Source organism: Triturus cristatus, chromosome 6 (assembly GCF_964204655.1).
Source record: "Triturus cristatus chromosome 6, aTriCri1.1, whole genome shotgun sequence".
In the NCBI taxonomy this organism is placed as follows: domain Eukaryota; kingdom Metazoa; phylum Chordata; class Amphibia; order Caudata; family Salamandridae; genus Triturus; species Triturus cristatus.
The window spans coordinates 1817201445-1817227026 of record NC_140589.1 but is presented as its reverse complement, the minus strand read 5'-3'; positions in this window follow the sequence as shown (position 1 = coordinate 1817227026).

The window sequence follows — 25582 nt, the reverse complement described above, 5'->3', positions numbered from 1 at the left end:
GAAGGATGGGTGGAAGGTGAAAGAAAAGATGACTGCCTGGGTGGCTGAAACCGTATGGGTGATAGCAAGAATCTTCCGGTGTTTTTTATCAGTCAAACTCAAAGGCAAGCAAGGAAGAAAGGACGCATGCGTGGTGGTTTAAAAAACAATAGTAAATGTTTGTTGTTGTTGAAACAAACTAAGGTTTGTTGAGAGGTTAGGAAGACTGATATACATATTTACTTCTAATGGATGGATGCCTGGATGGTATTCATCATAGCATAGGTGGAGACTGTCACTGGATGAAGAGTCTTTGAAGAGAATGTAAAAGAAAATAAACCGCGCCAGAGTAGCAAAGCCAAGAACAGAAGTTGTATTTTCAGAATACTCCCTGGACTCACAGTAGTTTGCAAGTACAGCATATATATTGTGTATGTATGTTGTTATCATGCGCCTCCCTCCGACTCCGAGGCCCACTCCCTACCTATGTTAATTTATTTTTGACTGTGTCAGCCTGCCATGGGTGGCCTATCGGCTGCATGGTTACACAATCAATCAAAACACAGTACCTCATGTCGTCCCATATGATTGATTGAATGACTTTATTCGATATAAAATATCATAAAAGTATGTACATGGCAGATCATCATCCTAAAAATACTTCATGAAACAACATACAATATTAAAAAGAAGAACGGTAAAAGGGCCAAATATGTACAGATAAAAAGGCCGAGAACACATCATATTGGACTAAAACAGGTACACCTAAGTCTCAATGGCCAGACTCTGAACATTTTATCAGTTTAGATCGTATCAGCCAAGCACACCCCAAAAATTTGGCTACCCCGCAGACCATCACCAGGGAGGAAGTATCAGTTAAAAAGGACCGGAGCGCCACCCTATAGTTCACAAGGCCCAAGTATCTACAGATAGGGCTAAGCCACTTCCTCCTGGCCGCCCTGTAGGCCGGGCAAACAAAGAGGAAATGGGGAACCGATTCGCTTGGGGCGGAATACCCGGGACAATTAACCAAGGTAGGAGTCTGGCAATTCCAGCTTGCCACCAGTGCATTTAGCGGGAGAGATCCAAACCTGAGCTTCATGTATAGCGTTCTGGCTCGTGGACAATGAATAAAGTCCAAATATTGCTCAGGTTTGGCCACCATCTTGTGCTCCAGAAACTTGTTTGTTAGTCTACCTCGATTAGGATTTCTTACTTCTTCACCCTTCACCCTTCACCCAATAGGCTTTTTTGATAATTTGCTTCTCCGGTGGAGTTTGATTAAGCCAGGCCTCCCCGTACCCGATGTCATTGACCAACCGCTTTAGTTTGCAAATCCATTTAATCTTGTTGCCCGTATTTAAATTGATTATCTCGGTCAGGGCATCAGCATAACTGGCCAGTTCAGGGGTGCGTCTCAGGCGAACCCAAAAGAGCAAAGGGCGTAGTCTTGCAATATCCCTAATAGAGCGTTACCCCAGATCCAAACGAAGCGGTAACAAGGGGGTGGAGGGGGGGAGGGAGACCAGACCTCTTAAAAAATGGTTCACAGATTTCTCCAGGTCGCTGGTATTCTCAAACCCCCATAGCTCCACCCCATAAAGAGCTGAGGGTAGAGCCTTCCCATCGTATACCTCGAGGGCTGCCACTACTGGTCTACTAAAAGAGAGCCGCTGCTTTCTTAGTATTGCACCCGCCACCCGCTTATAATTGAGAATCATTTTGGCTAGATGTTCGTTCCATTGCATTGACTTGGTGACCCTGATGCCTAGATAGTCGAAGGAATCAACAATATCTAATGGCATTCCATTAAGAGAGAAACCATTCCTGAATCGTTTAGATGGAGTCAAGGTCATGAGCTTAGTTTTAGAGGCGTTGATAACAAGGCCCCTTGCATTCCAAAACTGACTAAACCTGGCCAGCAGCTTTTGAAGGCCGCTTGGGCTTTTGGACATCAGAAGGGTATCGTCAGCAAAAAGAAGGGTGGGAGTTTTTTCCCCTGCCAGCACGGGGGCGTCTGAAGGGTCCTCTCTCAAGTGGTCAAGCACCCCATTTATGAAGAGAGAGAACAGAGTTGGAGCCATCACACAACCCTGGCGTACTCCCCTATCCACAGTCACTCTATCTGTCAACTGGCCCTGGTTGCCCCACCTGATTTTTACGTTGTTCCCCTCATGCAGGCGCCTGACAATATTAAGGATCAGAGGTGGAAATCCCAGGTCAAACAGCACCGACCAGAGTTTGGAACGAGGGACCAGGTCAAATGCGGTCTTAAGGTCGATGAAGGCCACATATAAACTGCCTTTCCCAATAACGACCACTTTCCAGTAGATCGTAAAGAACTGGAAAACCTGGTCCATCGTGCCCACCCTGAGTCTGAAGCCTGCCTGGAGATGTGAGAGGACGTTGGCATCATCCATCCATATCCTAACCCTCATCAGGAGGACCCCGCCAATCACCTTCTGTATTATATAGATTAAACTTATCGGCCTGTAGTTGGCGGGATCCTCCCTACTCCCCTTCTTGAATATTGGTACCACTTTGGCACCTTTCCAGGAATCCGGGACAGGATGACCTCTAACAATTAGATTCAATATGAGCAGAATAGCGTTAGCCCATAGTTTTGGATCATGGAGAAGGAGATCACCGGGAATGCCGTTAGGGCCTGCCGCCTTCCCAGGTGCTAACCTCGCAATTGCTGGAAGGACCTTGTTGAGCTAAAAGAGGTCGGGTGAATTATCGGATACAAAAAGTTCATCTATAGGGGCGTCCTCGAAGGGTAGGGAAGACTTGTCGCCGCTAGATTGGGGATGGGCAATGGCCTCACTATACAGGCCGGCAAAATGTATGTGCCACTGTTGGGCCGTGATGTGGTTGGGGATTGGGTCGTCACCCATACGGCTGCCTTTGTCAATAAGACCCCAAAACAGCGTGGCATCTTTCAGGAGGGAGGCAGACTTGAGCTCCTGCCAATGCGCTTCTTCCCAGGAACGCTTGGCTAGCTCAATTGTCCTTGCATACTCTTTTTTGGCATCTCTAACAAGAGACATGTTATTACTTTGGAGAGCTATGGATAACATTCGTCTCTTCTCCCTGCACGCCCTTGAATACCACAAATTAGACGCCTTAGGGCGTAAATTGTGGGTCCGGGGTTCTCATATGGTGAAGAGCGAGCTCATTTTACCAATAAAGTCTACATAATGTTTTGTAAGGAGAGAATTCTGCACATCCATAAGGGGCTCTTGGGGTGGGTCGAGCTCCAGAGATAGCTGCTCTACCAGAGCTCTTGTTTTACACAATATATCCTCTTCCTGTGAGACCCTGTGCCATTTTAAGCGACGATTACAATGGGAGGGCACTACCTCTTTAGTAGATATATTTGATGCAGTGGAGGTTTTAGAAGCTGACCAGATGTTACATATTAGCATGCAAAGCGGATTGTGGTCGCTATCCTGGGTGGGTAGAATTTTCATATCCTCTAAAGCATGCCAGAGTCGAATGTCCAGCAAAATGTAGTCTATCCTAGACGGGCAGCTGGGTCTATTATATGTATTAGCCCCGCATAGGTCAGAGCGTGATCTGCCATTAACGGCTCTGAGATTGTGTTCTAGTGTGAGTGCACTCAGTTGAATAGCCCTTGGTGTCCACTTCCTGATTGGGGTTAGGCTAAGTGGGGGAATATCAAATTTAGTGTCCTGGTCATCGGTGCCCAGAACGTCCTCGGTACCGAGAGGTTCGTAGGTGCAGTTGAAATCCCCTGCGACAATGGCTACTGAGTTGGGATTGATATTAGACAACTCTCTCTCTAACGTTACTAAAGTCGACGAAAGTTGAGCCCTAGGAGACCCTCTGGCGTAGACATTAAATATTTCCAGATTAGGACCTTTTTTCAAGGCCTTTCACCGACAGATGTAAAATGTCATCGGAGGGGGTGGTGATGGCGACTGAAGACCAATTTAAGGAGATATTTAGCCAGATATGCAACCCCCCCCGCTGGTCGGCCTTTCCCTGATCTTAAGGCTGGGATAAAGTAAGTACTAAACCCAGGTTTGTGTAGGGGAACTAGATTCCAAGTTTCTTGAAATAGACAAATATCTTGGCCATCTATAAATGTGTTCCACTCTGGGAGCGACAGTTTTTTCTGTAGGCCAGCAATATTCCAAGAAAGGAAACGTAATGACCCCTGAAAATTGGCCACAGTTACGGTATCTCCCGCACATGAAAGTCTGTTAAGATCAGCCAGTGTGTTCCCCCACTCAACTTGCTTTTCCCCCCTAACATTTAAACATGGGGCTGTTTCATCATTTCTCCCCCCCTGATTGTTTAGCAAATCCCCAGGGGCTAAAAATGTACTATTATCCAGTCAGTCTACCAAACTTAGACCGGACTCCTGTATGCCTCTGTCTTGTGACCATAGTGGAGATTTGCGAAATTGAATTGCAGAAGAGCCTGGGGGGGAAGCACAGAGTTCGAGTGACAACAGGTTTTCGGCTATTTCAGCATTAAATACCTCAATCTCGATGCAATATGTCCTCGAGCCAGCTTTTTTAATCCTCGTTACTTTAGCCACGTCCTCCCTTATGACTGACCTGCATCCCCTCACGTGTCTTGTCCAGTGGATTACTTTGTTGTGTAATGATTCTTGGCTTTCATAGCAGTGGGGGCTTGTGAGTTTAGGGACCTTAGTCATATAGATTGTAGAAATATGGCCCCTTGTAGGTATGTTGCCCCTATTGGTCCCCCACAAGGGCCGACCAATCTGCTCTCCCCCAATCATGGCGGTGCTAGCTGGTTTGGCTCCAATAGGGGGCCGGTCTCGTGCGCTGCTTCTACTGCCCATTACAAGGCCCAAATCCCTATGAGGAATAAAATGACTATGTGGGATAGAGGTATCGATGGGGAGCTGGAGTTGAGACCCTTGGCCTTGCACTAATCCGCACCCATCCTTCCCATAACATTTTCCACTTGATTCCTGACTTAAACTGATACTAGTTGGTGCGGGGGGAGGGAGTACTGGGGTCGCGGGCCCATTACCGAGTAAGTCCGCCTTTTCCCTTAACAAAGCCAATTCTCTTTTGAGGAGTTCCACTCTCAGTCGTAGTACGTCATACTGAGAGCCGCATTGCCAGCGTGACGATGGGCTGGCAGAGGGCTTAGCCTTCCCTGCCTTACTAGGGGTAGACATTAAGCTATCCTCAGCACAGAAATCTAAAACCTCGTATCTATTTGAACAGGGCAGATGGACAGACACGAGTTCGCTGGTAGTGTTCATAGAGTCACTTGGTACTGCCTTTTTATGTGGAGATAGAAGCCCTTGGTTGTCCTCCACAAGGGTGTGTGGCTCGTGGGTAGTATAGTTTTTAGATGGCTTCCTATTGAACATGGCTGGAACGACTCTGTCCTGTGAATGGGGTGGTGCTAGTACATCCGTAATCCGATTCCCATCCGCAACTGCCAAGGTGTCAATGGTAGTACCCAAGATGTTCTCGCAATTGTCCACAATGCCCTCAATCCTTGTTAGGACACAGTTGCAAGCGGCGTGGGAAATTTTTGGGGATTTTCTCCCCCTTTTACTCAGGAGTGGACCCCCACCCTCAGGTTGCTTCCTCTTGCCCATAGTGATTAAACCACTGTTCCACAAGGGAAATATGAGACACAGCGAATGACAGGGGTAGTTTAAATGTGAACCTGGACGAACAACAACCAACAGTACTTATGAACAAATGCTCGTGCAGGGGAGGACAGAAGTGGGGCCCAGCCCGGCCTCCTTCGGCCTTTGACGGGCAAGGACGGGCCTGCCCTTGGTCCGGGCTTTGCCCGGGCGCGGCCCGCGCCGCGGTCGATGTTGGCGCGTTTTTAGGCACGAGTCTCTGGTGGCGCCTCCCTCAGGGGAGCAAGGCAGGCTGGGACTTGGAGTCCCCACGGCAAGGTCCGGTGCAAGTTAGGCGCGTTCTGCGCCGCGGTCGGTGTTGGCGCACTTTTAGGCGCGAGTCTCTGGTGGCGCCTCCCTCAGGGCAGCAAGGCAGGCTGGGACTTGGAGTCCCCACGGCAAGGTCCGGTGCAAGTTAGGTGCATCCCGCGCCGCGGTCGGTGTTGGCGCGCTTTTAGGCGCGAGTCTCTGGTGGCGCCTCCCTCAGGGCAGCAAGGCAGGCTGGGATTTGGAGTCCCCACTGCAAGGTCCGGTGCAAGTTAGGCGCGTCCCATATATAAGCAATGATCATTTGGATCAGCAGATATTATCTGCCTTGTTGTAGTAGTCAGGGGGGCAGGGTGAAAGTGAAATTGAGCCGTTGCCCTTTTATGTAACAGAGTATGGCCAGTGCCACCCATAATAGAAAACATAAGATGATTGTGTAGTCAGCTTTCCTAACTGCAGACAATAGTAAATAAAAATAACTTGAGTCTGCGTCACAAGTATGTTTGTCTTGGGCACAAGCTGACTGAGCTGGCATGTCGGCTACATCAAGGTTACTTAATTTAGCTAAACAAGAGAGAGGAAGAAAACTGATGTACTCGAGTCCATAGATACCACAAATGTTATGTACTGTGCTTGCTAGTGCTACTGTGCCACTATGTGTAGAATACATTTTGTGTTACTGTTTTGCTAACAGTATTGGTCACAATAGTCTTTTTTCTTTTTTGATATAGCTACTCCTTCCCATCCAAAAACAAAACCAGACAGGAAGGAGTTGGCAGCCAAGGCCCGGTGCCGGAAGCTTGAGGCCATCCAAATGGAATATCGGTTGCTGGTGGTTCTGGTGGAGGAGGAGGCAGCAGCAGCTGCAGCCTCCACCAATACCCCAGGCCCCAGCCAGGTCCTGCCTCGAATGGTACGGCGCTGCGGTCTGGCAGCTGCCCGCCGCACTTCATCCAACACTGCTGCCCCCGTGGATGCAATTGTTAAGCTTTTAAGCGCCACATGCTCCTCCAAATGGCACGCCTAGAGGAGCAGGTAAATTAACGCCTAACGATTAACTGGTGACTGTGAGCCCGCCGATAGAGATCCCGTTGGATTGCCCCTTTTTTATTCCTTTTTTGTGTGGGTGGGCATTGGGGAAAGCTGGGGTTTATATATTTATGGACAATTTTATTTTTGAATTTAACGGACATTGGTTGGACTCTATCTTTTTGGACATTGGTTGGGGTTAGGGAGAGGGGTGGGCCAGGTGTTGTGGGATTTTTTACATTAGTTTATTTTGTTAGGGGATTACATTATATTTATACTTAAACTTACATACAGTATAAATGTTTTGTGGAGGGTTACTCTTTTATGTCACACAGTTTCCTTCCTTTGCTGCTGCAGGGCCGCAGCCAGTTTTTGATTCAAATAATCTGCCAGTTTTGTAACACACAAACAGATAGATGCGGTACCCTCACTGAGTGACATGTCCTACTGGTACTGTCAGTCTCTCCTCCTATTTTATGCAGTCTGCAACTGGACTCAAGGGTTTGGGTGTGTGAATTAATGAATTAATTTCCAGTATTAATTATGCCTCGCCCAAACTTCTTCTCTTACCTGTGATTGATTTTTAAACTTAGGCACAGCAATGGCAGCATGGTGATGATGGTTTGGTTTCCCAAGGTGCCATGGTTGTGGTGGTAGTTCAGTAGACACTGGCAGTAGCATTTGCAAAAAAAGAAAATGAGATAGTCAGTCACCTGAGAGAGACTCTGGAAGGAGTAGTAGAGCAAAGTACAGTACAGTACACAAGACTGGCAAACAAGAAACCATAATAATGCTGATTAGCAATGCTAAAGTAAAATAAAACATAATGGTGGCGGGGATAGCCTAGTACAACAAGTTATAAACTGCAGTTGATTTGAGTCACTCGACGCAAGCGTACCCTTTAGAGCTGTAAGGAGGAGGACGATGAATCCAATCGATGCCGACAATTAATTATGATGGATTATGTTTATGTTCCTTTGGAAAAAAATTGACTTGCAAATATACTGAGCATGGGTGGGCAATCAGAAGAAGATCCTAACCCTGCCTTGAAATTGAATTAGTGTTGCTTTCACCACATCTGCCCCAGAAAGTGTGTGATTAATTATTGGTGTATATTTAATTTAGTCACACCTCAATATAAATCACACAGCCCGGGGGAAGAGGGTTAGTTAGGGTTTGATGAATGGTTGGGAAGGGGTATTTGAGGGAAAGGTTTGAGAAGGAAAACACTACACATGGACAACAACAACTGAACACACACAATCTTGACAGACGACCATCATATATCTGTTATGGGAGAAAAAGGAAACTCATGCATGATGATGACTTGATGGTTAATGATGATAAGTAGTACTTACTAACTAGACTAGTAGAAAGTACAGGGCAACAATATATTAATTATTAATTATTATTATGCAATTTGCCTTGCCTGTCTCCCCTCAGAGAGACCCAAATTACATACATTTTATGTTCTGTTGTACCGGGCTTCCTTTTAAAGCTAGCAAAGAAAATTAAAAAATAGCTGTAGGGATCAATTATAAGCAAAGAGCAAACATAATAACAACAACAACAAACACACAGTCGTAATGATTGGAGAGAAAAAATAAATAAAATTATTTAAAAGATGATGAATGATGCTAAATTTACTGGATGTTATCTTGGTCAAATTGAGGAGTTGCATCTCGGTATTCCTCTTGGTCCTCCCTTTCATAGACGCTGTGCCCATCAATCCTGGGTGCCACTGCCTGCCTGGTGGATGTGGATTGGTAGGTGAGTGTGAGTTGTTTTTCTCTGTTTAGCACAGGGCAAAGGCCGGCCTGTAAGTGTAGAAGGAAAAACAAAAGGGATGTTGGAAAATCAAGCTGAAAAAAAAGCATGAATTATAGAGGAGTGCAAACACTTTCAGAGGCGGCATGGCTAAATCATGTCTACTCTACTCTATTGTCTGTTTCCAGCATTAGTCTACAACAGCAACAGGACAGAGCAGACACACGGTGCCCACCCAACCTCCACTTAGCTTAGATTTTGCCTGAACCACACTGTCACAGAGCACACATATACAGCAACATAGCATTTTCCAAAGTAAGTAACCAAATAAACGCACGGCTGTCAGTCATACCACTACTATACTCGTGACTACTCGACTCCACCTCTACAGAGACATGTAGGTCTGATGTGGTTGTTGACTTGTTTACCTTTTATGCCACTTCGTGATTTAGCCCCTTCAGTGCCCATGACGAGATAGTCTCGTCATGGAGCGCGGTTGCGCTGTGCCCATGACGAGACTATCTCGTCATGGACCCCGCCCGCTAATGAAACGCCCGGCACAGGGCGTGGAAAGGGCGGGGCACTGAAGAGGTTAAAACGCCCTGAGTTATTCCATCAATCATCTCCGATCCAACTGACTGACTGTGAAGATACTATGCGGTCATCATCATGGTGTTGTCCAACCTAGGTGGCAATTCCGATCCGGTAAAAAAATTCCCCGTCCGACTCGTATCCGGATTTTTTACCGTCCGAATCGTCAAAGTAGCGTACAAACTGCCAAGTACGATTCGAACGGAAAAAAGTCCATACGAATCGCATTGGGAAGATTTCCCCACACGTCCTCGGGTCGGGAAAAGTCACCGACACGTCCCCGGTCGAAAAACCCACCGTGCGGAAAAATAAAGTCCGACAGCGCAAGTACGATCCCTCCCGTCCTCCCCATTTCACAACCGTACGCAAAAAACACCGTCCAAACCGAACTCCCATAGCAACCATGGAGACATGTGCCCGCATACGCGCCGAACACCCCACCACCCCCCCGCCCGCGTATGTACGGACCGTACCCACACCCGTGGAAGTACGGCCCGTACCCCCACCCCAGCAGTGTATGTACGCCCCGAACCCCCACCCCAGCAGTGTATGTACACCCCGAACCCCCACCCGTGTATGTACGCACCGAACCCCCACCCCAGCAGTGTATGTACGCACCGAACCCCCACCCGTGTATGTACGCACCGAACCCCCACCCCAGCAGTGTATGTACGCACCGACCCACCACCCGTGTATGTACGCACCGAACCCCCCCCAGCCGTGTATGTACGCCCCAAACCCCCCCCAGCCGTGTATGTACGCCCCGAACCCCCACCCGTGTATGTACGGACCGTACCCACACCCGTGGAAGTACGGCCCGTACCCCCACCCCAGCAGTGTATGTACGCACCTAACCCCCACCCGTGTATGTACGCACCGAACCCCCACCCCAGCAGGGTATGTACGCCCCGAACCCCCACCCGTGTATGTATGCCCCGATCCCCCACCCCAGCAGTGTATGTACGCCCCGACCCCCCACCCGTGTATGTACGCACCGAACCCCCACCCCAGCAGTGTATGTACGCCCCGAACCCCCACCCGTGTATGTACGCCCCGAACCCCCACCCGTGTATGTACGCCCCGAACCCCCACCCGTGTATGTACGGACCGTACCCACACCCGTGGAAGTACGGCCCGTACCCCCACCCCAGCAGTGTATGTACGCACCTAACCCCCACCCGTGTATGTACGCACCGAACCACCACCCGTGTATGTACGCACCGAACCCCCACCCGTGTATATACGCACCGAACTCCCACCCCAGCAGTGTATGAACGCCCCGAACCCCCACCCGTGTATGTATGCCCCAAACCCCCACCCGTGTATGTACGCCCCGAACCCCCCCCCAGCCGTGTATGTACGCACCTAACCCCCACCCGTGTATGTACGCTCCGAACCACCACCCGTGTATGTACGCACCGAACCCCCACCCGTGTATGTACGCAAAGAACCCCCACCCCAGCAGTGTATGTACGCAAAGAACCCCCACCCGTGTATGTACGCCCCGAACCCCCACCCGTGTATGTACGCCCCGAACCCCCCCCAGCCGTGTATGTACGCACCTAACCCCCACCCGTGTATGTACGCACCGAACCACCACCCGTGTATGTACGCACCGAACCCCCACCCGTGTATGTACGCACCGAACCCCCACCCCAGCAGTGTATGTACGCCCCGAACCCCCACCCGTGTATGTACGCCCCGAACCCCCACCCGTGTATGTATGCCCCGAACCGCCCCCAGCCATGTATGTACGCACCTAACCCCCACCCGTGTATGTAGGCACCGAACCACCACCCGTGTATGTACGCACCGAACCCCCACCCGTGTATGTACGCACCGAACCCCCACCCCAGCAGTGTATGTACGCCCCGAACCCCCACCCGTGTATGTACGCCCCGAACCCCCACCCCACCCGTGTATGTACGCACCTAACCCCCAGCCGTGTATGTACGCACCTAACCCCCAGCCGTGTATGTACACAACGAACCACCACCCGTGGAAGTACGGCCATACCCACACCCCACCAGGGAATGTACGGACCGTACCCCCACCAGTGCATGTACGGCCACGTACTGAACCAGGACAAACCATATTTACACAAGGAGAGTCAATTAGAGTTTCCCCACACCACCAAACATGCCCAACAACCCCACAAACATCACATACACTGACCTGCAACTGCCAAACTGCCAAACGGAGGCCCAAAACTCAATCACTCCTCATAACACACCCACACAAATTTCAAACACAGCCACACCCACAAATGGACCAATAAAAATGGACCACACACACAAACCATGAGCCTTTGCAACAGACCCACTGCTGCCAGAGCCCACAGACTCCCCACACCACCATACTTGAACCTCACACTTGCATACCTTCACACAACCACCTACACAAACACCCCCTCATCACATTCACACACACACCTCCACTACCACACCCACACACCCACAACCATCCACACCCACCCCCCCACAACCATCCACACCCACACCCCACGCCATGTCCACCACCAAGAATCCAAAGTTCACAAAGGAGGAGCTGGAGATCCTTGTCGACGAAATCCTCAGAGTCGAGCCACAGCTCTTTGGAACATTGGTCAGACAGACCAGCATATACGAAAAAACGGCCATGTGGCAGAGGATTGTCGATTCTGTGAATGCTGTTGGGACCACCAGAAGGACCAGGCACGAGTGCCAATCCAGGTGGTACGATCTGCGGAGGACGGTCAAGAGGAAGATGACTGACAATCACAACCAGGGGAACATCACTGGAGGAGGGCCGCCCCCCAGACCGGTACAATACCATCCCTGGGAGGAGAAGGTGATGGCCACGCTGGCGGTGGAGGGACTACACGGACTACCAGGACTCCCAGACCCTGGTGAGTACACAAACAACTCACCTCACATGGGGGGATGCCATACACAATCAATCATGCATGCCACCCCCCCCCAAGCCACCACCGGACACAACCACACTCCACAAACACACACATGCCACTAGCGCCTCCATGCCCCATGCATCAATCAGGGCCATGCCAAGTCACAGGCCACACAAAACACCAACACAACACAGGATGTGGCCGATGCTGGGAGTAGGGGCATCAAAACTAACATTGAGCAACTCACAAGCACACAACAATGCCCTCAGCCCATATGGCCCAGGGCACAGCCATACTAACTGTGTGTACCCACACAGTACTGTCTTGCCTGCAAATGGTGGCTGCCATGCAGGATGACATGGGTCTGAAGGCACAATTTGCACATAACAGCAGACAATGAAGATGCATCGCTCTGAAAGAGTGTCAGCACACACCGCCACAGCAGCAGCCTACACTCAGACACACTGCCCAATGGGTGCCCGGAGAACAGGAACTAACTCACATGAACAAGCCAATGGCCATTCAAAGACCGGCTAACTGTGTGTGCCCAGGAAGCTGGCCTGAGGTGACAGAGGGTGACAAATAGAGGGAGGGAGAGGGGGAATGAGAGGGAAGGAGACAGAGGGGGACACAGGGAGACAGACAGAGGGAGGGAGTAGGGTGACAGAGGGAGGGAGGAAGGGAGACACAGGGAGACTAAATCACCCTTGGGTGGTGTGGCCATGTCCACTCGTCAGCCGGTGGACTGTGTGCATGCAGACAAGGTCTGGCAGTGCCTCAACCCCCCCTACCGTAGATGAAGACCGGTCCATGTGTCAATCTGTGCACGAGTCCATCCGTGCTGCAGGCACAGACCTAACCACACACCCAGTATACCCACCCACTGTGTCGGTAAGAACCCTGTCACAAATGCTTCAGTCACCTACCTGCAACATCAAATTGCCTTGGCAAAACACCATTTGGCCACGTACAGTGCAACACGTAAGGCGCCTCTGCATGGCTCGCTACGCCCGCACACCACACTTCTGACTGTGTACCCAAATAGATGCATCAACTAAGATTGTGTCACACATGCGTAAAGCCCTGACAGCTGTGGCCAAGGGACATACCCATGCACAAGTGCACTGTGAGAGGAATGCAAGACAGATCCAACTACCCAGAGGAAGAGTGCCAAATCAGAAATGCATGAAACATGGATGCCACATGTAACACTGTTAACATTGTCTCTCTCACACACAGGTCAACGTCGACGATCACCCCCCAACACTGGGTGGAAGTCTCACAGGACCAGGCTCCGCGGGATGAGGACCCCACCGCCAGCGACGACTCTCACCACTCCGTGGTTGACCCAGACCAACCTGGCCCCTCTGGTGTCCAACCACCTGCAGCACCTGCGTCAGGTACAACTGTGCCAACCACCACCCCCATTCCTGCCACATCCCAGGAGACGTCCAGGAGCCCTGCCCGCACACGACCACCCAGCCAGTCTGCCCAGGAGGGACACGGTCCTCCGGGCACCCAGGAGGAGGCAGGCGGCAACGCAGATGCCATCCCTCAGGGGTCCCGGAGATTCGATGCGCCCACAATGGCAGGCCAGGTGCACGTGGGCAGGGGTGGCGGGAGTGGAGGACGGCGGAGGCGCGAACCTGACCAGGGAGCTCAGGACCCGGTAGTGTCCCAGGTCAGCAACATCCTGGATACATACCGGCGTGACACCAGGGGCATGGACCAGATTGCGTCCACCCTCAATGACATCAAGGGGACCCTCGAGGAGATGAAGACCCTGCAGGCCCAGCAACATGCCTGTCAACTGCAACACCAAGGAAGGATGGAGGATAGACCGGCTGAGCTCGTGGCGGTGCAAACCCAAATGACCGGTGTACTCCGTCGGATTGCCGACAACATGGGCAACCCTCCCTGTGGCACCAGGCGAAGGCCATTACCAGACACAGGGAGGGATCAGGAGGAGGAGGATTCATCTGACGGAGCGTCACAGACATCGTCATGGCCTGCTTCCGAGGGTCCCCGCAGGAAGGTGGGTCGTCCACGAAAAAGACTGTGAGAGTCAGCAGAACATCACCATCTCCCAAGTCACCTGGCCTGGCACCTGGCCCTCTGGCCCAATAGCAGCACATGACATTCTCTGCCACATGGACTTGCTGGTCACTGTCTGACCTATGTTGACGAAGACTGTGGCATGGACTCTGACATTTTGCTACGGCAAGGATACCAACTCCCCCAGTGAACTTTGGATTCTACACTCCCGCTGTGCACCTCTTGTCATCCCCACAAACCCGTACCCCACCACAAATAAATTAATCACACTTACAAGATGATGCCGTGATTCTGCATTATTACAATACATGTGTGTGTCGTAAAGTCAAAGCATGCCTGATCTCAGAATTAACTCCAACCATCCAAACCGTGGGGTCTCAGTCTTGCCCAGGACACACATGGGTCCCAATGTATCATCTGATACAGACATGGAGTACCATACTCACCTGTGCTGGGCCCAACCAGCTGAGTGGTTCCCGCACAACTGTGGCTACAGATACATTCAGGGGAGCAACAGTCATGCGCAGAGGTCAGGGATCATGTGGAGTGACCTGGCTTGCCGCTCCCAGGTATGTCTAGACATGTGTCCCTACCATGTCCTGCATGATTGCGTCAGGCGGATGTTGAGAATGGTGGCTAGGCCAAGGTTGGATGCATGGAGATGCCAGAATGCAGTTTTGGATCACAGTGCCACATGGTTGTGTTGGAGTTGTGGGCTGCATCATGAGTGTGGGCGTGGATCGAGAAGGTCATCCTGCAGCTGGCTGTGAATCATTCCCCCCATCCCGTTTGGACGTTGATGTGGCCTGGTTGCCCGATGCAGTAGCAGAGCTGTGCAGATGCACTCCGGATATGAATAAGTATCATGGGAGTCGTAAGGCAAATGTCCGTAGACTGCAGGGTAGGATTCGACACGGATGTTGTAGTTGCCCTGGGGGATGGTCTCTCTTGCCTTGAGGTGGATGGAACTGTGCATCTTGTGCATAATACAGTTTCCACTCCCTGACAAACCGCTAGCATCTTGTCACTCTACACATAGACACATATGCACCACCTCTGAAAACTATGCCAGACATGCCGCACGCACAGTGGCAACAGGCCACCATTGACAGGGAAGAGGCACCTTGGAGACAGAGGGACAAATGTATTAGTCATGTGTGTTGGAATGACAATGATACTCTGTCAACACATACACAGGTCATGTGGATGAACATGTGGGAGCAACACTGGCACCCCCCATTGCAACACAGATGCTGGTATTCCATTGAACTGGCACACAAGTGACGGATAACAGCTAAACACCCCCTGCTGCCACGGAGAGGCTGCTATACACCATTGAGGCCCTGATGGGGCAATCACACACCATGTCAACCCGGTGCAACCTGTATGTTTCCGAGGCCAGTGTCACACACATTGATGGCCTCATCACAATCCCCAATCCCCTGACACATGACAGTCACCAAGTCTGACCATGGCTCCAGGTGAAGCCTGCCCCATGTCATGTTCCCCATGTAGGATCCACATGTATGCAAATTGACCACACATGAACCGGAGAAGTGCACACAGACTACAAACAATTTACACACCCAAAACGCCGTGAGGCATCCCTTACCCTAAGGAGATTTCCTAACTTGCCCATGCATGTGACACAGAATCAGCACATGTTGCTGTATTCATGAGGAGTAGCAGGAGCACAACAATGCCACCAGCAGACAGCATGCCCATGGACCTGTGGAAGAGAGACACACAAGGAGTCAGCCCAAAGGAGCACATCCGCAAGCATGTACTCAACACGTATCATGTTGTCAACATGACAGGTGACAATGATGACTCTCTGACAACATCCTTCCATTGCGCCATCACTCGAGTGACACTTCAATACACACCACTGACTCACTTGGCAGACATGCAGATGGACACACACATTGCAACACATGCCACACACGGCCCAATGCGTGCACACTCAGACACTGGAACTCACCACTAAGCAAAGAAGTTGCGTATGAGCCGACTCCGCATGTCCTCCACAGCCTCCTCCTCCTCCACATCACTTGCCCCGTCACCAAGGCCTTCATCCTCCACGGGTGGATGGTCCTGGTCATCTTGATCCAGTATGAGTGGAACAGCTTCCTCCACTGCCATGTTGTGCAGCATGCAGCAGACGATGATGATCTTGCACACCTTCTCCGGGGCATATGGGAGTGCTCCGCCGGTCTTGTGGAGGCACCGGAATCGGCTCTTCAGAAGTCCAAACGTCCTCTCAATGACTCTCCTGGTCCGCCCATGGGCGTTGTTGTAGCGGTGCTCGGCAGCCGTGCTGGGGTTGCGGACAGGCGTCATCATGGACAGAAGTGTGTCAGCACAGGCAGTGAGATTGGAAGATGACGCCAAACACTGAACTGCCAGAGTCTACCCACCAACAATACATGCTCGCTCGTTCCGCAGCTGCAGCATCATTTCAGGCAGCCTGCTACGCCTCATGATGAAGGCATCGTGTGCTGATCCTGGAAAGCGAACACAGACATGTGAAATCACCATGTTGGACAGACACACCACAAGGGCATTAATGGAGTGATAATGTTTGTGATTCCTATACACCACCTCCTGTGCCTGTGGTGGTACCAACGCAACATGTGTCCCATCTATGGACCCAATGACATGGGGCATCCCTCCCAGGGCATAGAACTCACGCTTGACATCTGTCAACTGCTCACGAATTGGGAATTTAATGTACTCATCCAGGTGAACCAACATGGCCTCTAAGAAATCATGCAGAACACGGCTGAACATCGTCTGGGACATGCCCCCGACGTCAGCAATGGTATGTTGGAACGTACCCGTGGCAAGGAAATGTAGGGCTGCCATCACCTTCAACTTGGGTGTCAGTGCACTGGGATACCTGTGGCGCGGGAGGAGTTGTGCTTCCAGCCGGCCAGTCAACTCATCAATCAACCGTTGGCTGAATCTGTAGCGGCGTATACAGTCCCGTTCATGCAGGGCAGCCATGTCTGGCATACGTCGAGGGAGAGGCGGAGCCCTGCAGTGAAATGGAAGGAACACCGAAGAGTGAGCACTGTACAACGACATTGTCAATGCACTGAGCACATGTTACACAGCCAATACACAAATGCCACATTCTGAGTCAGGTCTGTGCCACATTTCCTGGACACGTACGGCAGTCAGGTGACACTCCTACCAAGGGACAGCCACTAACGGAGTGGGGCAAGCTCACGATGACATGGCATGAGACTAGCTGTGGGCCAGTGTAAGTGAACATGCACACGCATCACAGGATTCACAGACATCCACACATGTGCAGAAGTAGTATGCGTATGGTACAGACAGGTTGGTGGAAGCGATATGCACTGGTCACATGTCATAGGAAAAGGACAGGCCACACACATTGCCTTGGAGGAGTACATGTCGAGACAGAACATACATAGAGAGCATGTGGATATGTACTTGTTTTGATACTCCGTGTAGTTGCATACATACACACCTCATGGCAGATCACATATGTGTGCTGGTGTGCGGAACAGTGTGCCATGGCCATCTACACACAGACACATGTTGGCAGCAGCAACTGCTGATGCATTGGACCACACACCTACAGCAAAATCATGGAAACACATGCCACACACATGAGATGGTTGCAGCGTGCAACGCAGCCATACACATTACATGTGTAATATTCCGTGTACCTGGCATCAGGGGACAGGTGCGGGTGTCCGTGACTGGGACATGCAAGTGACTCATGGCTCCACTAGTGTGTACGACATGCACACATGTCAAAGGAGTGCAGGGGATGTGTGGTACAATGCGCACCATCACACACGACATGTGTACACAGCTCATCGTACATATGCTTTGCCCACACCTCAGGGGTAAAGTGCCACATCACATCCTGACACACCTGTGTCACACACATGTGGTATTGCACAGACAATGCATTGGTGTCCACCCTTGGCAAAATCTGACCGCTCCATTCCTGTCTGTGTGCCGCCTGTCACCACTGACAGGTGTGAAACGCACCGTACATACGCTCTGAGTGCGTGTATAGGGTCCCTGGGCCAATATGGGCGCTGGCGTATGCGTACGCCACAGTAGTACGGAGCGTACACGCGCTTGTACGGTCCGGATCACAATATGTGCGCTGGCGTATGCGTACGCCACAGTAGTACGGACCGTACAAGCGCTTGTACGGTCCGTACTACTGTGGCGTACGCATACGCCAGCGCCCATGTTGTGATCCGGACCGTACAAGCGCGTGTACAGTCCGTACTACTGTGGCGTACGCATACGCCAGCGCACATATTGTGATCCGGACCGTACAAGCGCGTGTACAGTCCGTACTACTGTGGCGTACGCATACGCCAGCGCACATATTGTGATCGGGACCGTACAAGCGTGTGTACGGTCCGTATCACTGCTTGTGGGGTGCCCTAGGGCGTGGAACGCACCGTACCTGTGTGTAAATGTATGAAAACACATAGGGGACACATGAGGGACAAGTATAAGGGCCTAAATGCATGATGGTTGCCATGGAGACTGAGTTAGATTTTTGAATTTGAGCACCAGGTGCCCAGCAGAAGTCAGTTTGAAAGAATCTACATTGTTGCAAAGTGGATGTTGACTTGACATCATCATCAAAACTGAAACCATGCAAAGCCACACACTGGGGTAGGTTTGAAGGGATTGGATGAAACGTAGGATGCAAATGTGACTGACCAATCTATCTGTACTCCTGTACATGAACAGGCCAGCCAGGCATATATAAGGCAGCCAGGTCCCATGAGGGAGCACTTGCCTGCACATCCATTCATCCATGACCACTGCTGCTGATAGTGATTCCTCTGGCACCATGTCCAGGACTGTGGAGAGGTCACAGCCATTCACCCAGGAGGAGAACCTTGCCCTGATAGATGTGATCCTCCCACAGTTCCAGAGCCTGTATGGTCGACCAGGGGTTCAGGCGAGTGCAGACTCCACTAGCTTAGACTGTGCCCCTTTTGTGTGACAGTGACTTCTGGCATTGTGTCCATGTGTGACAGATATGCACTGTTGTTTAGAGTGGGTCCCAGGGTGTGGAAGGCCTCATGTCACCCATGCAGAGCATGCTGTGTTTCCTGTGTGCACTCCTCACTTGCATAGTGCCTACTGTGACAATGAATGCATGGTGCATGCCACATTCTGCCTGCATACTCCTCCTGGGGATGTGATTTCCACAGTCCTGATGTGATCCTGTGTTCCCCCCAGTGTGACAGGTGACAGTACCCATGGATGTGTGTTTGTTCAGTGTACCTGTGCTGTGAGTGTCCAAAAGCCGTGTTCGTCCCCTGCACATTGGTGTGTGTGTAAGTCCCCTGTCATGTGGGTGAGTGCATATGGAGAGTGTTGCACACAAGCTGCATGAGGGATGGATATAGGCTGCCCATCCGATGTGAGCAGGGAGCAGTGCTGTGTGCATGCCGTGCTGAGCCAGCCCCACACCTGTGACACCCCCCGTCTACTGGCACATGGGCATAGTGAGGTGTGTACCCGCAGTTGGCAATGCCATGTGATTGTCCTGTACCTGTGTGTGTCTGTGTACTCTGCTGAGGTAGCATCAGTGTGCTGGGGCAGGTGACTGCTGTGAGGTGCTGTACATAATCCTGGTGTAGCCTGTGAGGCACAGTGTGATCCCTGGTCAGTGAGTGTGTGGTACCCCTCATGCCACCCGTGTACTTTCAATGGCACGTAGTGCATTTGGCCTTCCACAGTGGAGAATGTCCCTATGACAAAGGAGCAATGAGTTGCATGCATACCATGGCCGGGGAACAACCTTTACAACGCAACTGTTACAACGCACTACACTTACAACGCATTTTTTACAACGCATAATCCATTACAACGCACTTACAACGCATGACACTACAACGCATTTTTAAAAACTACCTTTACAACGCATTCCATTACAACGCCTACCATTACAACGCATAATATTACACTACACTTTCCAACACTTACCCTACTGTTGCACCCCCTGGAGTTAGAATAGTAATTTTTACCCCTATACTATCCAACACTTGCCCTACTGTTGCACCCCCTGGAGTTAGAATAGTAATTTCTACCCCTATACTATCCAACACTTGCCCTACTGTTGCACCCCCTGGAGTTAGAATAGTAATTTTTACCCCTATACTATCCAACACTTGCCCTACTGTTGCACCCCCTGGAGTTAGAATAGTAATTTTTACCCCTATACTATCCAACACTTGCCCTACTGTTGCACCCCCTGGACTTAGAATAGTAATTTTTACCCCTATACTATCCAACACTTGCCCTACTGTTGCACCCCCTGGAGTTAGAATAGTAATTTTGACCCCTATACTATCCAACACTTACCCTACTGTTGCACCCCCTGGAGTTAGAATAGTAATTTTTACCCCTATACTATCCCACACTTGCCCTACTGTTGCACCCCCTGGAGTTAGAATAGTAATTTTTACCCCTATACTATCCAACACTTGCCCTACTGTTGCACCCCCTGGAGTTAGAATAGTAATTTTTACCCCTATACTATCCAACACTTACCCTACTGTTGCACCCCCTGGAGTTAGAATAGTAATTTTTACACCTATACTATCCAACACTTGCCCTACAGTTGCACCCTCTGGACTTAGAATAGTAACTTTTACCCCTATACTATCCAACATTTACCCTACTGTTGCACCCCCTGGAGTTAGAAAAGTAATTTTTACCCCTATACTATCTAATACTTACCTTAAATGCAATGTTATATTATGCGTTGTAATGGTATGCGTTGTAAAGGTATTTTTTTAAAATGCGTTGTAGTGTCATGCGTTGTAAGTGTAGTGCGTTGTAATGGATTATGCGTTGTAAAAAATGCGTTGTAAGTGCATGCGTTGTAAAAGTGTGCGTTGTAACGTCATACATCCACCATGGCCTGTTCATAAAGAAGATAGTTCTATATGTGTGTCTCTGTGTCTTTGCTCATGTGGATTAATGTATTCTCACTTTTGCATCCTCACAGGTAGGCGCCATTGCCAAGGGGGAGATCTGGAGGGAAGCCGTCAGTGCCGTGAGGGGTACAGAGGGTCGGAGGCGGAGCCTGTCTCAGGTGAGGAAACGCTGGCAGGACATCCGGTGCTGGACGAGGAGGATTGCACGGGTCCTGCTGGGGGACTCACCTGAGAGCCGTAAGAACCGTGGGCGCCGTCGTCTGACCCACATCCAGAAGCGTGTGCTGGCGGTGGTCTTCCCCGATATGGACAGGCGCCTACAGGAGAAGCAGCAGCAGGAAGGGGGTAGGTACATGTGTGTCAGTTGTGTGTCCCCAGCCAATGTAAGTGCGCAGTTGCATGGATACACTGCCAGGGTTTGATTGTGCAGTGCGTCAACTTGTCCCCAAAGTAGCCCGGTGCTGTTCTCACTCCCTCCCTTCCCCTCCTTGCCATGTGTTCCCTGGTCTGTGTGTAGCCACTCTTGCACAAGGTTATTTAGGCAGGCAGTTTATGCTGGTGCCCAATTCTAGCAGCATCATGTGTGGGGGTGATGTGTCACAGGTCTGGGGACCTTGCGTGTGCCATGGCCAATTTCAGTCATTGTGGGGTCCATGTCACTTGGCAATGATTGTGAATCACGACATAGGGGTGTGTCTCCAAAGTGTACAGCCTTCCAGCATGCATGTCCAATTGTGTGCCCTCTGACATGATGTGCCTGAGTGGGAGGCCTGCTAAGTGCAGGGACGGTTGCTTAATTTGCAGTCATGTCCATCCTGGACCACGGAGGAGTGTGGGCACTACTGTGCCCTGGGGCACCTCTTCCTAGGTATCATGTGCGTCATCCAACAATATGGACATTCACTGTGTCTTCGCCAGGGTTTGGGTAGGGTGGCATTGTACCCTGGGCTCAACTGTTATGACCTACAGGTTGCTACATGTGTCCACTGTACAGGGGGACCCATTTTGCTTGTGCATACTCACAGTGGGCATTACCTGTGTGTGTTGTTAAGACAATCTGATGATGTTTGCTTGTCAATGATGTGTGGACAGGCGCAGCAGGGGCAGTGTGTGTACAGTCATGAATTAGTGGAGGCCATGTGTTTTCAACCCAGAGTAAGAGGTGTACATACTTTCTCCGTCTCAATGAGATTGTCTCAGGTGTGGGTGGTTTGTGCGTACAAGGCCTACATGTCAAAAGCTCCATCCTCCTTGCTGGGTTTGGCCTGTGTGTGATGTTTGACTGGACATACGCTCAAGGTGCAGTGACCCAGTCACGTTTGGCATGGTTTCATGTATTGCCTTTGCAGCATGTGCCAAGAGTAAATGGATATGATTCCTGCTCATCCCTTTTTGACGACGCAGTGTGGTGCAGATGCTGTGCACATTTGTCCCCAGAGGCTGGCTCCTCTGTAACATTTGAAGTGCATTGATTTGCTGTTGTGTCATGCTCTCCATTGTTTCTCAGTGGCATGGTGGGTCGACAAACTGTGTGTTCCATGGCCTACATGTGTACATTGTTTTGTAGGTGTAACTCCTGTTGCTTTTCAGGCTATGCAATGTGACCTCTGTATATTTGACTCATGTGACATATGTGTACAGGTGTCTGATTATCTCCTGTCTCTTCACCTTGCCCACAGCATCGCCGGGGGACACGGAAGGAGACACTAGCACGGACCGGGAAGAGGGATTGAGCACCAGTGCCAGCAGTGCTGTCCTGTCTGGCACATGGAGTGGCACGGAGGCCGAGGGGAGTGAGGCAGAGGACCTGTTGACTGCCAACACAGACTATGACGCAGACGGGTCCGAGGCTGAGCTCCCAGAGGTGGCGGAGTCTGCCCACCCAGCTGAAGGCAGCCCTCCACATCCCCCCGCCACCTCAGTTTCCATCACCGGCCTCCCACCTGCTCGTGGCCCTTCCCTCCGTGCTCGGTCCCCACATGTCTCCTTCCTGCCAGGCACCGCACCCCCTGCCCCTGTCACCACTGCTGCGGTGAGTGCGGAGTCTGTGGACATCCTGAGGCAGTTGCAGGTTGGTCAGACTGCGATGCTAAATGTCCTCCATGCCCACACCCAGGTGCTGACCCAGATGGAGGCATACATGGAGGGCATGTCGGCTGCGCAGTCTGACCAACGGCAGTTGCTGAGGTCCATAGACTCCACACTGACTGCAGCACTTGATCTCCTGCAGCGCTGCCTACCCCCCCTACCCCTGCACCATCCCCAATTCCCACTCCCGTGCCTGTCCCACGCACATCCAGACATCAGCGTGCACGCACCCCAACAGACACAGGCACCACACCACCAGGGAAGTCGAAGCGCACACCTCCTGTCACGCACACACAGGGTGAGGAAGGCACACCCACTGGGTCGGGGGGGAAACGTAAAACACGCAGCCACAGTGGGAGTCCGCAGTCCACACAACCCACTCCCTCCAAATCCACTCCCCTTAGCTCTCCTGGCCAACAGTCGGTGACAGCATCATCCACTGCAAGTGTGCCCCCCAGCCCCAGGATGACACCACCCCGCAAGCGGTGGAGGCGGGACCCGGCCAGGGGAGTTGAGTCCCCCACCCTGTCCACACCCTCCCCCAGTGGCACTGTGACCCATCCCTCTGCCCCCCCCTCCTTGGGGCCTGTGGTTCGATTGGGTGCGGGGGAGTCGCTGGGGGAACTTGCCGACGTGTGCAGCGCCATTCTGTCCTCCACCTTTGGCGCTGGCACCCCCCCTGTGGCAGAATCATCCCTCCCTGCACCCACAACACCTACCCTTGCCCCTCCTGTCCCTGCGGTGCCTGTTTCCACCCTCCCCCCTGATGCCCCCTCTTCTGTGGATGAAATGGACATGTGAACTGTGCAGGCAAGCTAGGGGACACACGTCCCGATGTGTACCCCCCCCGGACTTTGCTGCTGGCCTGGCCCATGGCCCTTGTACATAGTGGACATTTTCTCAGAGATATTTTCCTGCTGAATAAAGCATTTTCTTTTGGTTTTGCACACTGATGCTTTCCTGGACTTGCTGTTGGTGCTGGTGCTCCCTGAGTTGGGGTGATGATAATGTGTTAGGGGTCTGTGAAATGTTGGAGTGTGCTGCTCATGGGGTGTACCCTGCCATCTGCGTGCCATCACAAAGGTCTCTGCCAATGGTATTTGGTCATGTTTGCTCTCACTGTATGGTGACATTGTCCCAAGGTGTGTTCCATCCTCTGTGGAGCAGGCCATTTTCCCTGCAGGGTGTCTCCCAAATGCTGTGCTGTGCTGTGTCTACATTTCCAGGATGTGTGAGGGTTGCCTTTCAATATAGCCATGCTGGCTCAGCGATGGCTCAACCTGCATCTGGGGTATCACCCTTGTTGGTCACTGAACTTGTTGATGGGGTATATTGTCCTATGTCTGGGCACTGCTGGGAGGACTCTGCACCCACCCCTCCTGTGTCTGGGCACTGCTGGGAGGACTCTGCACCCACCCCTCCTGTGTCTGGGCAATGCTGGGAGGACTCTGCACCCACCCCTCCTGTGTCTGGGCACTGCTGGGAGTGATAGGCACCCACCCCTCCTGTGTCTGGGCACTGCTGGGGGGACTCTGCACCCACCCCTCCTGTGTCTGGGCACTGCTGGGAGTGATAGGCACCCACCCCTCCTGTCTCTGGGCACTGCTGGGAGGACTCTGCACCCACCCCTCCTGTGTCTGGGCACTGCTGGGAGGACTCTGCACCCACCCCTCCTGTGTCTGGGCACTGCTGGGGGGACTCTGCACCCATCCCTCCTGTGTCTGGGCACTGCTGGGAGTGATAGGCACCCACCCCTCCTGTCTCTGGGCACTGCTGGGAGGACTCTGCACCCACCCCTCCTGTGTCTGGGCACTGCTGGGAGGGCTCTGCACCCACCCCTCCTGTGTCTGGGCACTGCTGGGAGGACTCTGCACCCACCCCTCCTGTGTCTGGGCACTGCTGGGGGGACTCTGCACCCACCCCTCCTGTGTCTGGGCACTGCTGGGAGTGATAGGCACCCACCCCTCCTGTCTCTGGGCACTGCTGGGAGGACTCTGCACCCACCCCTCCTGTGTCTGGGCACTGCTGGGAGGACTCTGCACCCACCCCTCCTGTGTCTGGGCACTGCTGGGAGGACTCTGCACCCACCCCTCCTGTGTCTGGGCACTGCTGGGAGGACTCTGCACCCACCCCTCCTGTGTTTGGGCACTGCTGGGAGGACTCTGCACCCACCCCTCCTGTGTCTGGGCACTGCTGGGAGTGATAGGCACCCACCCCTCCTGTCTCTGGGCACTGCTGGGAGGACTCTGCACCCACCCCTCCTGTCTCAGGGCACTGCTGGGAGTGTTAGGCACCCACCCCTCCTGT